Raw genomic sequence first — 13,123 nt, 5'->3', positions numbered from 1 at the left:
CAGTGTACCTTTTTTGGCAAAGGGTTCCATCTTGCAGTGGCTTTATAGTTTTCTCCTTCTATGTAAACACAATGATGTATCAAAAACATAACTTTTCTGCGCTGTAGCTTTTGCCATAGAATCCAATTCTTCTTTAAAAAATCTCCTCCTTTTTTAATCTTTGTTCCCAAACTGAATACAACAGTTTATTTCTTGAAGTGTTCAACTTTGAGATTTTTCCCTTTTTTTTGTTGTCCTGTTGTTTATATATTTTATATATTTTCGGTGCATATCAACCTGACATTGTTTATTTCCAAGGTGGATGTCTGTTTATGTTACCTGAATTCTCAGTAATAGCAATTTTTGCAGCTTCCTTTCAAGCTTGCATCTTGGGAGTTTTTAGCTTGATCTGGATATTTAGTTTGGGCTTCTTAACCTTTCATGTTTGGTTAGTTGTAAAAGGATTATGTTCAGCAAGACTTTGTTGGATGTGATTATGACTTGTCTTTTGACTTCTGATGCTGCATCTTACAAAACTACCCAGATGTTTCCCTTTTATCGTTATTTCTAATTTATGTATGCATATTCATTGCTTGGTGGGTTTTCTACATATCAGAATTGTATGAGACTTGTTTTTAGTTTCTGATGTCACTTTTCACAAGCTGAAAGGCGTGTGCAAACTGTCATGTAAGTTTTTAGGTACTGCAATGCAATGACTAGCTCTCATTACCTTCTGTGATTACACAGTTTTAACATTCATAAGTTAGAGAGTTGAAGAAAAAGCTATTTTGTACACTTTACTGATTGGTTGTGTAATACAATTCACCAAATGTATGTTTCAACTTGACATAATTCAAATCCTGCAATGAACTCTTTTAGGTGGGACTTGTTTTATACATGCACAAACAGAATTATTACTATTATTTTGGGGATAGGAAAGAGCTTTTTTTATTTATCTAAAAACTCTCCAAATGAGACGGCCAGTACATCCTGAATGGTAGGAAGCATTCTGCCAAGTACAAATAATAGGTACAAAATTTGGACAAATCGAACCATAAAATTTGGAAATTTGGTTATAATTCAGTTTGGCTAAATTATTTGCTCAAATCCCATTTGGTTCAGTCAGAAAAGCATTTCAATTGGGCTATGCGGGATAATTTAGAGGGTACTCTTTGGGGGTGCTATGCCTGCTAACATCATTTTTTCTCAAATGGCTAGGGATTTTGAACTTCCTAGAAAACTTAAAATTTCCCAATCTCTCTTTCATATGAAGGGCATGATTAGTTACACCAGAATCTAACAGTAAATAGATTATTGCATCGTCATATAAATGCCCGACCAATTTGGGGGCTATAATAGTCAGCTACTCTTCCCCATCACATCTGCTTTGTGGAAGCTAAGCCTTTGGGAAGGAAGATGATGCATTTCGTTTGTACTAGTAAGCTTCTTGTCCCAGGAGGGGTTTGTTGGGGTTCCCAGCATGAATGAGTTCAATGGACACCATTGTTGTGCTTAAGTCTTAATACTTAAAAGGGAAGCCATTATTGGCTTGTACTTGTTTTATTACAGATGTATATAAGTCCTCCTTCATGATGTACGTGTGTTCAGCTACTTGCTTGCACTGCTGGCACTTGCAGGGTATTTAAGATGTGTACTCCTGAATTTTTCCTGATTCTGTACTTGTGCCAAATTTGAATTTGAACTCAAACTTTGTAACTATGGTGCAAATTAGCAAAATGACATAGATTATACAGGTATACCTTGTTTCTTTAACTTGCTCCCCTGATGATTGAGCATGCTATTCTAGGGGGGTATTCCTCTTCTTATGAAAGGGAGTTTCACTTTCTGACACTTTCAAGAGATTCTTTTACATGTATGACGGATTGCCTAACACATGTAACTATTTTGAGAAAGATTTACTTACACCATGATGCGCTTTTTGATAGGACTTGTAAGTTATGACTGCTAGGTAAAGTGCATTCCTTGCAGATAGATTCTTTGTACAAGTGGTACATTATTCCTTTCATAAGGGCTCATTGATTTGGTGCTATCTTTAGCACATATTGGGTGCTTCACTAGGTGAGGTTACTTGGGATATGGAGCACTCCATTGGAGGCTATCATTAGCCTGTTGTAACCCTCTTCCTGTTCCTTTTTTGATAAAGTAGGGGGGAGGGAGGCTTACTAGGTTGAGTAATTCAGTGATTGAGTTTGTTAATGTGTGCTTGAGAGAAGCTGCTCTGTTTTCTAATATTACTTTTGGTGTTAATAAGAAAAATATTGCTGCAGCTACAGAACTTGAGCTTGCTCTAAATTACATGAATGTTGTTATTGGATTCCCATTCTGGCTCTGATGGATACACATCACTGGGCATGTAAAATTTCTGTCTTATGTACATGACCCTTGTTCTATGGCTGAGAACACTTATGATAGGAATTTGCCACAGTGACTCCAAGACTTGAAATCTTTCTGTGAATTCATCCACCATCCTATGCATCTGGAAGAATTGCACGAGTATCATATGACTTGTCTTTGTTATGATCTGCCCTTTTTGTCAGTGCTTCTGCAAAACCACCCAAGTTATTCCCAGGGTTTGCAATGCCAAAAACCCACTTTCCGTAAATGTGGCCAGCACCATCCAAATATTGCAGAACCACATTGAGTTTGTCTTCCTAGAGTTGAATCTTTTGCACCCAAAGAGCCAATTTGAGTTTGTTCTACCATATATGAACCTCTACCATGGTCTAGTCTTGTTCAACTTAGGAATGCTACCAACTGTCACCATAGTAGCTTTTCCTCTCATTTTTGGTTGGTTATTCTCCAACTCAAGTGGGCTTCCGTAAGGATAGGATTGCTAAGACTAGAATGGAGTCACAAGGTGATATATTGAAGAATTAAGACTAATAAGCAAAATGAATGGTAATTGTATAATTGGAAATAATGGTGTGAGCATGAAGGAAAACCCGAAGATCAATTGCCTGATCAAAAACATGGGAAAATGGATTCAAGAAACCATGGGTCTGTTAGATTTCCTTTAAACACATTAAACTGATTCACAATTTTCTAAGCATCAAAAGTTAAAACCCAGAAACATAAACAACTGATATTCTAGAAATTTAAATCACAAATATTGAGCTTTCTAACTTAATGTGCACAACGGAAAATAAATCAGAAGACAAACACATCAACCATAGAACACAAGATATACACAGGAAACCCCAACTCTGGGGAAAACCTACAACACTGTGTGTGTTTTATTATTCTTCTGCAGCATATTTTTTAAAGAGAATTACAACAAGGAGGAAACTTTCCTTTTATCACAGAAATACAATTGCTCAACCCTCCAAGATAAATCAATCTAATCACTGCCTCCTCTATCTGCCAAAAGGCTGCACGAATTTCCCTGTTTGCTCGCATGTGCGAGCACAAATTCCGACCTCCAGCGCACACGTGCGAACTGGAGCTGCGCAACTGATCTCGGGGCTAAGGTGATTTTGTCTTCCGTGTTCTTCTGCTACTCTTGGCACTTAGACAAACATAACACTTCTCTCTACGTCCATTGAACACTCCCTCTTAGAGAGGAAGGTGCTCTGCGCTACATCCAACTTCTCTTTGAGGTAAACAAATCTAGTCCTTGGCAAAGCCTTGGTAAGAATGTTTGCTATCTGCTCCTTTATTGATACATAATGGAATGTAATGATACCTCTTTGAACAATATCTCTGATGTGGTGATAGCACATGTCAATGTGCTTAGAGCGATCATGAAACACTAGATTTTCAGAGAGCTTGATGCAACTCTGATTGTCACAGTTTATCACTGTAGTCTTTGACTCTGTCTTAAACAAGCCCACAAGAAACTAACTTAACCAAATAGCTTCGCACCCTGCCAAATTGGCAGCCATGTACTCAACTTCAGCTGAGCTAATTGTGATTGATCTTTGCTTCCTGCTGATCCAAGAAACAATTGCTGACCCAACATTGAACGTGCAACCCAATGTGCTCTGTGGAACTCCTTCCCAAGCTTCAATTCATCAACCTGTCTATACCACAATCCATGCTCTACTGCCCCCTTGAGATATCTCAACATGTGCTTCACAACAACCCAATGCGCTCTGGTTGGCTCGACAAAAACTAGCTCAAAATTTTCTGCAAAACATATATCTGTCTGCGTGTTCACCAAATACATCAACGACCCAATCATTTGCTAGTAAAGTGTGGGATCTACTTGCTCCAATCTGGATGTATCCACCTTCCTTCAGTTTGTGACCAGAGGAGTGGTCATGGGCCTGCAATCTTGCATGTAATTTCTCCTCAAAATTTGCAAGGCGTACTTGCCCTTTCCCACAAAGATATCTCCATCACCTTGCCAAACCTCAAGTCCAAGGAAATAGTGCATCAACCCCATATCCTTCATCTTAAACTTGCTTGCGAGATCTCTCTTGCACTCCTAAATAGGCTTGTCTACCCCTGTCAAAATCAGGGTTTCCACATATAGCAGCAGAATAAGCAACTCACCTACAACAACAATGTAGTAGAGGTTGGGTCTCGCTTCACTCTTGGTGAAGCCCAATCCTTTAAGGTAACTTTCTATCTGAGCATACCATGCCCACGAAGCTTGCTTGAGCCCATATAAAGCTCTCTTGAGTCTGCATATGTGTGTATCTTTGCAACATGTCTCGAATCCTTCTGGTTGCTCAATGTAAATCTACTCCTCAACAACCCCATTGAGGAAGGCTGTCTTCACATCCATTTGGTGGATCTTCTACCCCATTTGAGTTGCAATAGTTGCAATTGCCCTGATAGATGAATACCTAACAACTGGGGCAAATATCTTGTCATAATCAACTCCCTTTATCTGTGAGAACCCCTTTGCCACAAATCTCCCGTTGTAACTTCTCAATACTCCCATCAACTCCAAGCTTGATTTTGTAGACTCAGCAAGAGCCTACCACAAATTTTCCCTCTGCCCTCGACACCACCTCCTAGATATCATTCTTCATGATAGAGGCATAATCATACACCATGGTGTCTCTCTACACCTGCTGAGTGGCTGCCCCTTGACAGCTAGAAGGATCAACATCCAATAACTCTTCCATAAGTGCCATATATCCTGTGTACCTCTGTGGTCATCTGCTTTGTCGAACTGAAGTAGTTGGAGCCCCAAATTGCTCTTGTACCTCTTGGATCAACTGATCTTCCTATCTTGCTCTCATTCTCCCTTTGGTGGGAGTCGTCGCCTAAGTGGGCTCCATACACTCTTCCATCGATATGTCCTTTTTGTTCTCATCTTGCCAACGCACAACTGTGGTTTGAGGTGCTAGCTGAGCTTCTTGCTCCTCCTCCTTTATAGTAGCCTGCTCATGCTCTAAGGACATTTTCAAAGCCCCATCCTCCTCAAACTTCATGTCACTCCTGATGGCTGTCTTCCTATGTGCTGGAATGTACACTTTGTACACATTGGATGTTTCGCTGTAGCCCACGAAGATGCCCTTCTCTCCTGTGGGCTTTAGCTTCTTCCTTTTCTTCTCTAGTACATACTACATGGCAATATGCAAGGCTACTAAATATGCAAATGAGACACATCTAGTTGTAAGTGCCTCCTCTGGCGTAACTCACCCCAACACTCTATGTGGGCTATGATTCTGCAAGAAAACTACTGTGTTGTATGCCTTCGCCCAAAGAAATTTAGGCAAGCCCTGGTCATGCAACATGGCTTTGGCTGCTCCAACTATGGCCTTGTTCTTGTGCTTCGCCACCTCGTTTTGCTGAGAATTATATGGTGTGGTCAACTTTTTCTTGATGCCCTTCATGGCACATGACTCCTTAAATGCGTTTAATGTATATTCCCCACCATTGGCAGACCTCAATGTCTTGATCTTTTTTCCATTCTGGTTCTCAACCAAGACCTTTAACTCCAAAAACATCGAGAAGACCTCATCCTTCTTCTTCATGATAAATATCTAGGTCTTTCTCGAGTGATCATCTATGAAGGTGACATAATATTTGTACCCACTAATGGATACTAGTCCATAGCATTGAGGTGCCTAAACTTCTTCATAGACGATGTGTTTTGAGATCTTCCATGTACCTCTATGGTTATATGTAAATATGAATACCTGCCTAGTTAAGAGGGAGTGTTGAAGAATGTAACTAGGTTCAGTCTTCATAAATAGTACTTGAAGTCAAAATGTAATATATTTGTCAAAGGAAAGCAAAAATAATTTTATTATTAAATTGAATTGACTTGTTAAAGCATGGGTTTCATGCTTGGGTCGATCTTCATAGGTCAAGCCTGTTGAAGAATCTAGGGCACATGTGGTTAATGAGATTCTTCTTTTTTGATAACTATTTGTGAGGCCTTTTAATTTTTCTTATTAGCACAATCTTCTCTTTGACATTATTAGAGTGTGTGTTTCTTATTTCATCAAATAGTTACCAAAAACAAAGAGACAAGAACAAAAGATATTGGCATTCTGCCAGGGCCAAAACCTCTCCCTCATGGAGAGGAAAACCCGCACATAATTCTTCTTATAGAGATTCCAATTGACGAATACCATGACCATGACACTTGACCTTCTACGCCACTCTAAGACCAAGACACTAATCCTCTTCTTTGTCACTGTTGAGATCATCATCGTCGCTGCACCACTGAGGCCATTACTACTACACCACCGAGATCTTCATCACTGTCGCAACATCATTGTTGCACCTTCACCGAGGTCTTCACAAGATCTCCATATGAATGAAAGCTGCTCTTAGATCCATCGAGATCATGACTGTTTCATCATGGTTGTGCCTTCCTCGAGATCATAATTGCACTTCTACTGAGGTTATCATTATGTCAACGAGGTCTCTACCTTGTCTTCATTATGACTTTGATAACATGTCTTTATCAATGCATCGAGATCTACATCGTGACCTTGTCTTCACTAGGATTATAATCGAGACCATGGTTGCCATTATGACTGTGTCTAGTATGCCGAGAGTGTCTTATTGTGGGATCACAATTATGTTGAGACAATGATCATTACTATTACGAGGAGGCTGAGACACATATGCTTGATCGAATTCTTTATGGCTGTAATTTCTTGCACCATGATTACATCCGAAATTGCAGAGACATTGTGTTCACTGCACCCATTCAAAATACTGTACTTTTATACTTATTTGAAATACTGTAACCCTGTACCTTATCCGAAAAACTGTACCCTGAACTTCATCCGCAATTTCAGAGATATCTGAGATCTTTTTTCTTCTTTTCTGCGCAGACCCTGACTGGGTATATATAGTGGTTTGCCCCTGTATTTGAGCCGACATGTCCACCGAAAAGATGTGTCTTCATATGTGAGCCGACTTGATGTTAATATTCATTTTGAGGCCGACTTTAACTGTTCTCTTCATCGTTTTGCAGGCAGACTTCTTTGTGCTTGTCTTGGAGGATTGTGCTTGGTCTTGGAGGGCTAATCTAGTCACTAGGTAGACTCATATACATTACATATATGCTCAAGAAGAGCTCTTTACACATGTCTTTGACTCTTTGACTTTCCTAGACCTATGGAATGAGCAAGAAACTCATTCTTATAATTTACAAAAATAATATTTATTTTTCTTGACAAGTACAAAGATCAAAATTACATTTGTAAATATCGAACCTAGTTACACTTTCTTCAACACTCCCTCTTAACTAGGGAGGTATTTATAATGGTACTTGGTCATTCTCAATTTGAAGAATTTCTCATAAGAAGAATCAGATTAGTAACCCATTTGTATAGCATCATAGTAACCAACATTGTTCATAGCAAGGCCTTGACTAACAACTCTATATCTCATAAGATCAAGGCACAATGTTGGTGAGACCAGTGTTGCAAAAATCGCGATAAAAAAAATCGCGGTTTTTCCACTTAACCGATAATATCACACGATTTTTGCCAAAGTTTTTTCCCCCAAAAATCGCTGAAAAAATCGCGATTCGATGGGAAAAAATCGTGGAAGGAATTGTGGATTGTTACAAACAAATCTGAGATCCATTACTTGGTTTGAAGAGTCTAGCGTGCCTTTTGAAAATCGTTGGCATGATGTGACAACCAGAGCTTGTGGAACGAATGTATCAATGCTAGACTACCATTTTTGTATTCTCTGCATTGTTTGCAATTCAATCTCTGCGTTGCTTGTTTGTATGCCCAGAAATCAGTTTTAATGTGTCAAATTGAACCTGCGTGGAGCTTGTTTGATTCCTGTTAATCATGGAAGGAATGAGAATGCCCAACAGTGTTGGCTCTTGTCTATTAGTGAAACACCCAGATAATGCATCCAGCAAGCGTTGTAGCATCAGGGCACTGAAAGTTGGATACGAACCTTTGCATTGAGAAAACAATTATGTGTGTTTGAGGGATATTGTAAAAAGGTGGCTTCATCAGCGCTGAATGGTATTAGCCCAAGAAATATATACTTGGAGCTGCAATGGTTATTATTTTCGTATTTTCTGATTTTTACGATTTTTTTTTTGTGCTCTCCGATTTTTTCCCCTCGCCGATATTATCCCGATTACGATTTTCGCAACATTGGGCGAGACCAATGACTTATAGACACCTTAGTCATTGTCTATCAAGGTACATACCCACCCAGGTGTTCACTGAGTATGACCTTCTAGGACTATTCTTGTCTTGGGTTCCCAACCCTCAAAGAATATCGGTCCTCTTGCCTACTTTTGTCTTGGATGCCCGACACATCCTCAAAGAGTATTGGATGCCAGATGATTACCCAATCCTCCATTCTTTCTTCCAAAATGAAGACAAGAATGTTGTGTCTATCATGTGTCTACATTTCCATTCATGGCCTTTACCTAGACTTACGATTGTTAGTCCTGGTCTAGTGCATGACACATGAAATAGAAAAACACAATTGTCACTCCTTGTTAATGAGGGGTGATCTAATCCAAGCTCCCTCTTGATCAGAGGCCTGTCAGAGCTCCCTCTTAGCTAGGAAATCTTCTATACATCAACAACTTCTTCTTTGTGGGTCCTTCAGTTGCTTGATCAACTTATCTCCTTGATGTCATGAAAGTTAGTTGGACTTCTTTCTTGTAGGGAAACAATCATCGATCACTTTCCTCGTTAGTTCGTCATGTCATTCCTTTCTTCATGGAAATTGGCCTTCTTCATATTTGGAACCTTTGTCATATGACTACTTCTTTGAACTTTCTCATCATGCTTCTTCCATTCATCACATGAATGCTAGTTGTACTTGTAAGTAGCCCTGCATGAACTTATCTAGATATTATTCAAGAAATCAAATATATCATTAAATCAAATCGTACCTTACTAGGTGGCTCTTCATCATGACATCTTTCTGTAGGTATCAATATCCTGCATTCATATTGACACATCTCCCAAAGATATCCATTGTCAAGGGTCTACATCTCGAGTCTTCATATCTTTCAGGGAGATTTTTCTAGTCAAGTCTTCTTGATCTTTTTAGATGTTGATTGCCTTCATCAGGGTTGCATATCTCACGATCTCTTCCTTCCTTAAACATTCCATTCCCAGGTGTCTTTTAGAGTTTTCTACTTAGAGTTATGTAATTGTAGTCAACCACCTCATATTTCATATGAGGATATATTATGTTGATTTCATCTGGTGTGACATGTTTTTCTCCATCCTTTTAGAGGTGGAGATCCTTTTCCTTCGATCATGCTTCTCAAGATAGAAGTACTAGTCTACAACCATACGACATGACATTATAAAACTTAAATACAAGTATACATACCTCATTTTATCTTTCGGTTGTCCCGGCTTCTTTCAACAGCATCATTGATTGAAAGATCTTCAACCCCTTGAACTGCTCTTATGTCATCATATCATTATTCATGAACTCCACAGGTTGGAGTTTCTATTGAAACACTTGCTTCATCCCTGGATCAGTGAATCTTCTAGTGAAGATTCCATCAGAGAATCTTGAGGATCTTAAAGATCCCTATCCAACAGATGTTTCCCTTTTGTTGCATGATGAACATTCTTCAAATGTTTGAGTTCTGCAAAGTTGTTGCTTACAACTTGCCTTCTTTCATAGAAACCCTAAGTTGTTGACAGAGGCATCTTACTTATCCTCGTGATCATAGTCACCCTTGTGATGATGTCACGAGATCTTGTTTCTAATACTTCCATAATGTTACACCACATCCTATAACATATTGTAGTCACATTCTATGCAGGATCTAGGAGCCTAGAAAGAGACTTATAGAGAGAGGCTAACTTAAAGAATTCTACTCCCTCTTATCATGGAATCCATTCAGCTCCTTCCATCCTAACCAATAGCATGAATTTTCTTTTTCTCCTCTATTTGATATTGTCCTTTAAGGACCATCTTTTCTTCTTCCAGCTTCTTTTTAGTCTCCAATATTATCTATGTGAGAGGACTTTAAAAGTTTCTTCTCATGAATTTGAAGGAGACCTATTTCAATGACTTCACCTATCTATAAGGACAGAGACTATCCTCCTTATACAAGTACCAACATATCGATTTGTACAATGAAGTCATTTAAATCAAAGATAGATCATAACCATGAAAGATACTTACTTGGCACATGAAGAGGAGATCCTTACCTTGATGCTTCTTTGAATGAGGTTCTTGTTAGAGCATTATTGAAAACCTCTTACCAAGACTCCTTGCACTGTCCAATACCAAGCATGACAAAAACTGCTCCAGACTATATGTTATTATAATGTTCAAAACTGCTTCATCATCTTAACTTCTAAGGCACTTTGACTACTTATTAGGTCTTTATGATTATTGATATATGGTACTACATTGCTGACACATAAATAGACTGTGGAGTATTAGCAACAGTGTGCAAACATTGATTATCTCTTTATGGCACTGAGACTTAGCACTACTTGCCCAGAATAGAGGAGCTAACACTTCTTTAGCCCAAGGAGATTTATCCTAGTTTTGGTTAGCAACATTATCTCCAAACCGTGACTTTACTGAGGTAGTATGCAACACTTCGCATACTGTGATGTCACTAGGACTGCATGCTGCAAAACCAAGATATATTGTAAATATGAGAAACTGAACTGTGTGAGATATTTGTATTGAGGAGGTTCTGTGATCTTGACACCACGAAGAGGGATTATAATGCCATCGATTTGAATTCCTCTTGAGGAGATCTGCGACTATTATTGTTCTTGCAGTAGTGGCATCTCTAAATCATGTAGTAGTAAAGAATATCATGGTGAGCCCAAGACATAAAGCATCCCTGTGTACTGAGATCATGTAGCATTATTGTGAAGTATCATTTGTTGTTACATTGAGCCATTCATCATTGGAAGCATTGAGACTGTGAAGTACACCTGAGAATTGCAGACTCGAGATTGCAGAGGATGATCGATTTGTTGTTTTGTAATATCATGGTTGCTTCAGCAATTGTGATCTGACATAGATTTGAGTTTTGTAGTATGAACCTGAAACTGTGATTGCCAACAAGACTATGATATCCAAGATTGTTCCTTGACATGAAGATGGGATGTAGCACTGTACATTTTACAAACTCATCTTTTTGATTCGCTTAGATACAAACTTGATCCTTGATTGTCTCTTTTCTGCCCTTCCTTAGACTTTAGCACCTTAGCTCTGACACCATGTTGAAGAATCCAGGGTACATGTGGTTAATGAGATTCTTCTTTTCTGATAACTATTTGTGAGGCATTTTTAATTTTCTTATTAGCACAATCTTCTCTTTGGCATTAGTAGAGTGTGTATTTCTTATATCATCAAATAGCTACCAAAAACAAAGAGACAAGAACACAAATGTTGGCATTCTGCTAGGGCCAAAACCTCTCCCTCTTGGAGAGGAAAACCCATAATTCTTCTTATAGAGATTCCAATTGACGAATACCAAGACCATGACGCTTGACCTTTTATGCCACTCCAAGACCAAGACACCAATCCTCTTCTTTGTCACCACTGAGATCATCCTCATTGCTGCAACACTGAGGCCATTACTACTGCACCACTGAGATCTTCATTACTGCGACAACATCATTGCTGCACCTTCACCGAGGTCTTCACGAGATCTCCATATGAATGAGAGATGCTCTTAGATCTACTGAGATCATGACTGCTTCATCATAGCTGTGCCTTCCTCGAGATCATAACTGCACTTCTACTGAGGTTATCACTATGTCAACGAGGTCTCTACCTTGTCTTCATCATGGCTTTGATAACATGTCTTTATCAATGCACTGAGATCTGCATCATGACCTTGTATTCACTAGGATTATAACCGAGACCATGGTTGCCATTATGACTGTGTCTAGTAGTCTGAGAGTGTCTTATTGTGGGATCACAATTATGTTGAGACAATGATCATTACTACTATGAGGAAACTGAGACATAGATATGCTTGATCGAATTCCTTATGGCTGTAATTTCTTGCACCATGATTACACCCGAAATTGCAGAGACATTGTGTCCACTGCACCCATCTGAAATACTATACTTTTGTACTTATTTGAAATACTGTAACCTTGTACCTTATCCAAAATACTGTACCCTGAACTTCATCTGCAATTTCAGAGATATCTGAGATCCTGTTTCTTCTTTTTTGCGCAGACCTTGACTGGGTATATATAGTGGTTTGCCCCTGTATTTGCGCCGACATGTCCACCAAAAAGATGTGTCTTCATATGTGAGCCGACTTGATGTTAATATTCATTTTGAGGCCGACTTTAACTGTTCTCTTCATCGTTTTGCAGGCAGACTTCTTTGTGCTTGTCTTGGAGGATTGTGCTTGGTCTTGGAGGGCTAATCTAGTCACTAGGTGGACTCATATACATTACATATATGCTCAAGAAGAGCTCTTTACACGTCTTTGACTCTTTGACTTTCCTAGACCTATGGAATGAGCGAGAAACTCATTCTTATAATTTACAAAAATAATATTTATTTTTCTTGACAAGTACAAAGATCAAAATTACATTTGTAAATACTGAATCTAGTTACACTTTCTTCAACAAAGCCTCCATTGTAGGCTTTAGGATTGTTTGTTTGAGTCAAAGACTATCTTGTTATGTTAAACTCCTCCTCCATCAAAGTCTCCTTGCAATTAGAATTAAGTTAGCATCTTCATCTAGTCGGCCTAGTGTTG

General features: G+C 38.9%; 1 protein-coding gene across 4 annotated transcripts in view; it reads left to right on the top strand.

Annotated features, from left to right (window-relative positions):
- LOC149140606 (uncharacterized) overlaps positions 1-13,123 on the top strand; it is a 142,288-nt gene that overhangs the window by 38,273 nt on the left and 90,892 nt on the right. The window lies entirely within an intron of this gene.

The sequence above is a fragment of the Pinus tabuliformis genome, chromosome X, assembly GCF_031772625.1.
Source record: "Pinus tabuliformis cultivar Carrire ecotype Pingquan chromosome X, CPIR1, whole genome shotgun sequence".
In the NCBI taxonomy this organism is placed as follows: domain Eukaryota; kingdom Viridiplantae; phylum Streptophyta; class Pinopsida; order Pinales; family Pinaceae; genus Pinus; species Pinus tabuliformis.
This window is presented reverse-complemented; position numbering and strand designations above follow the sequence as displayed.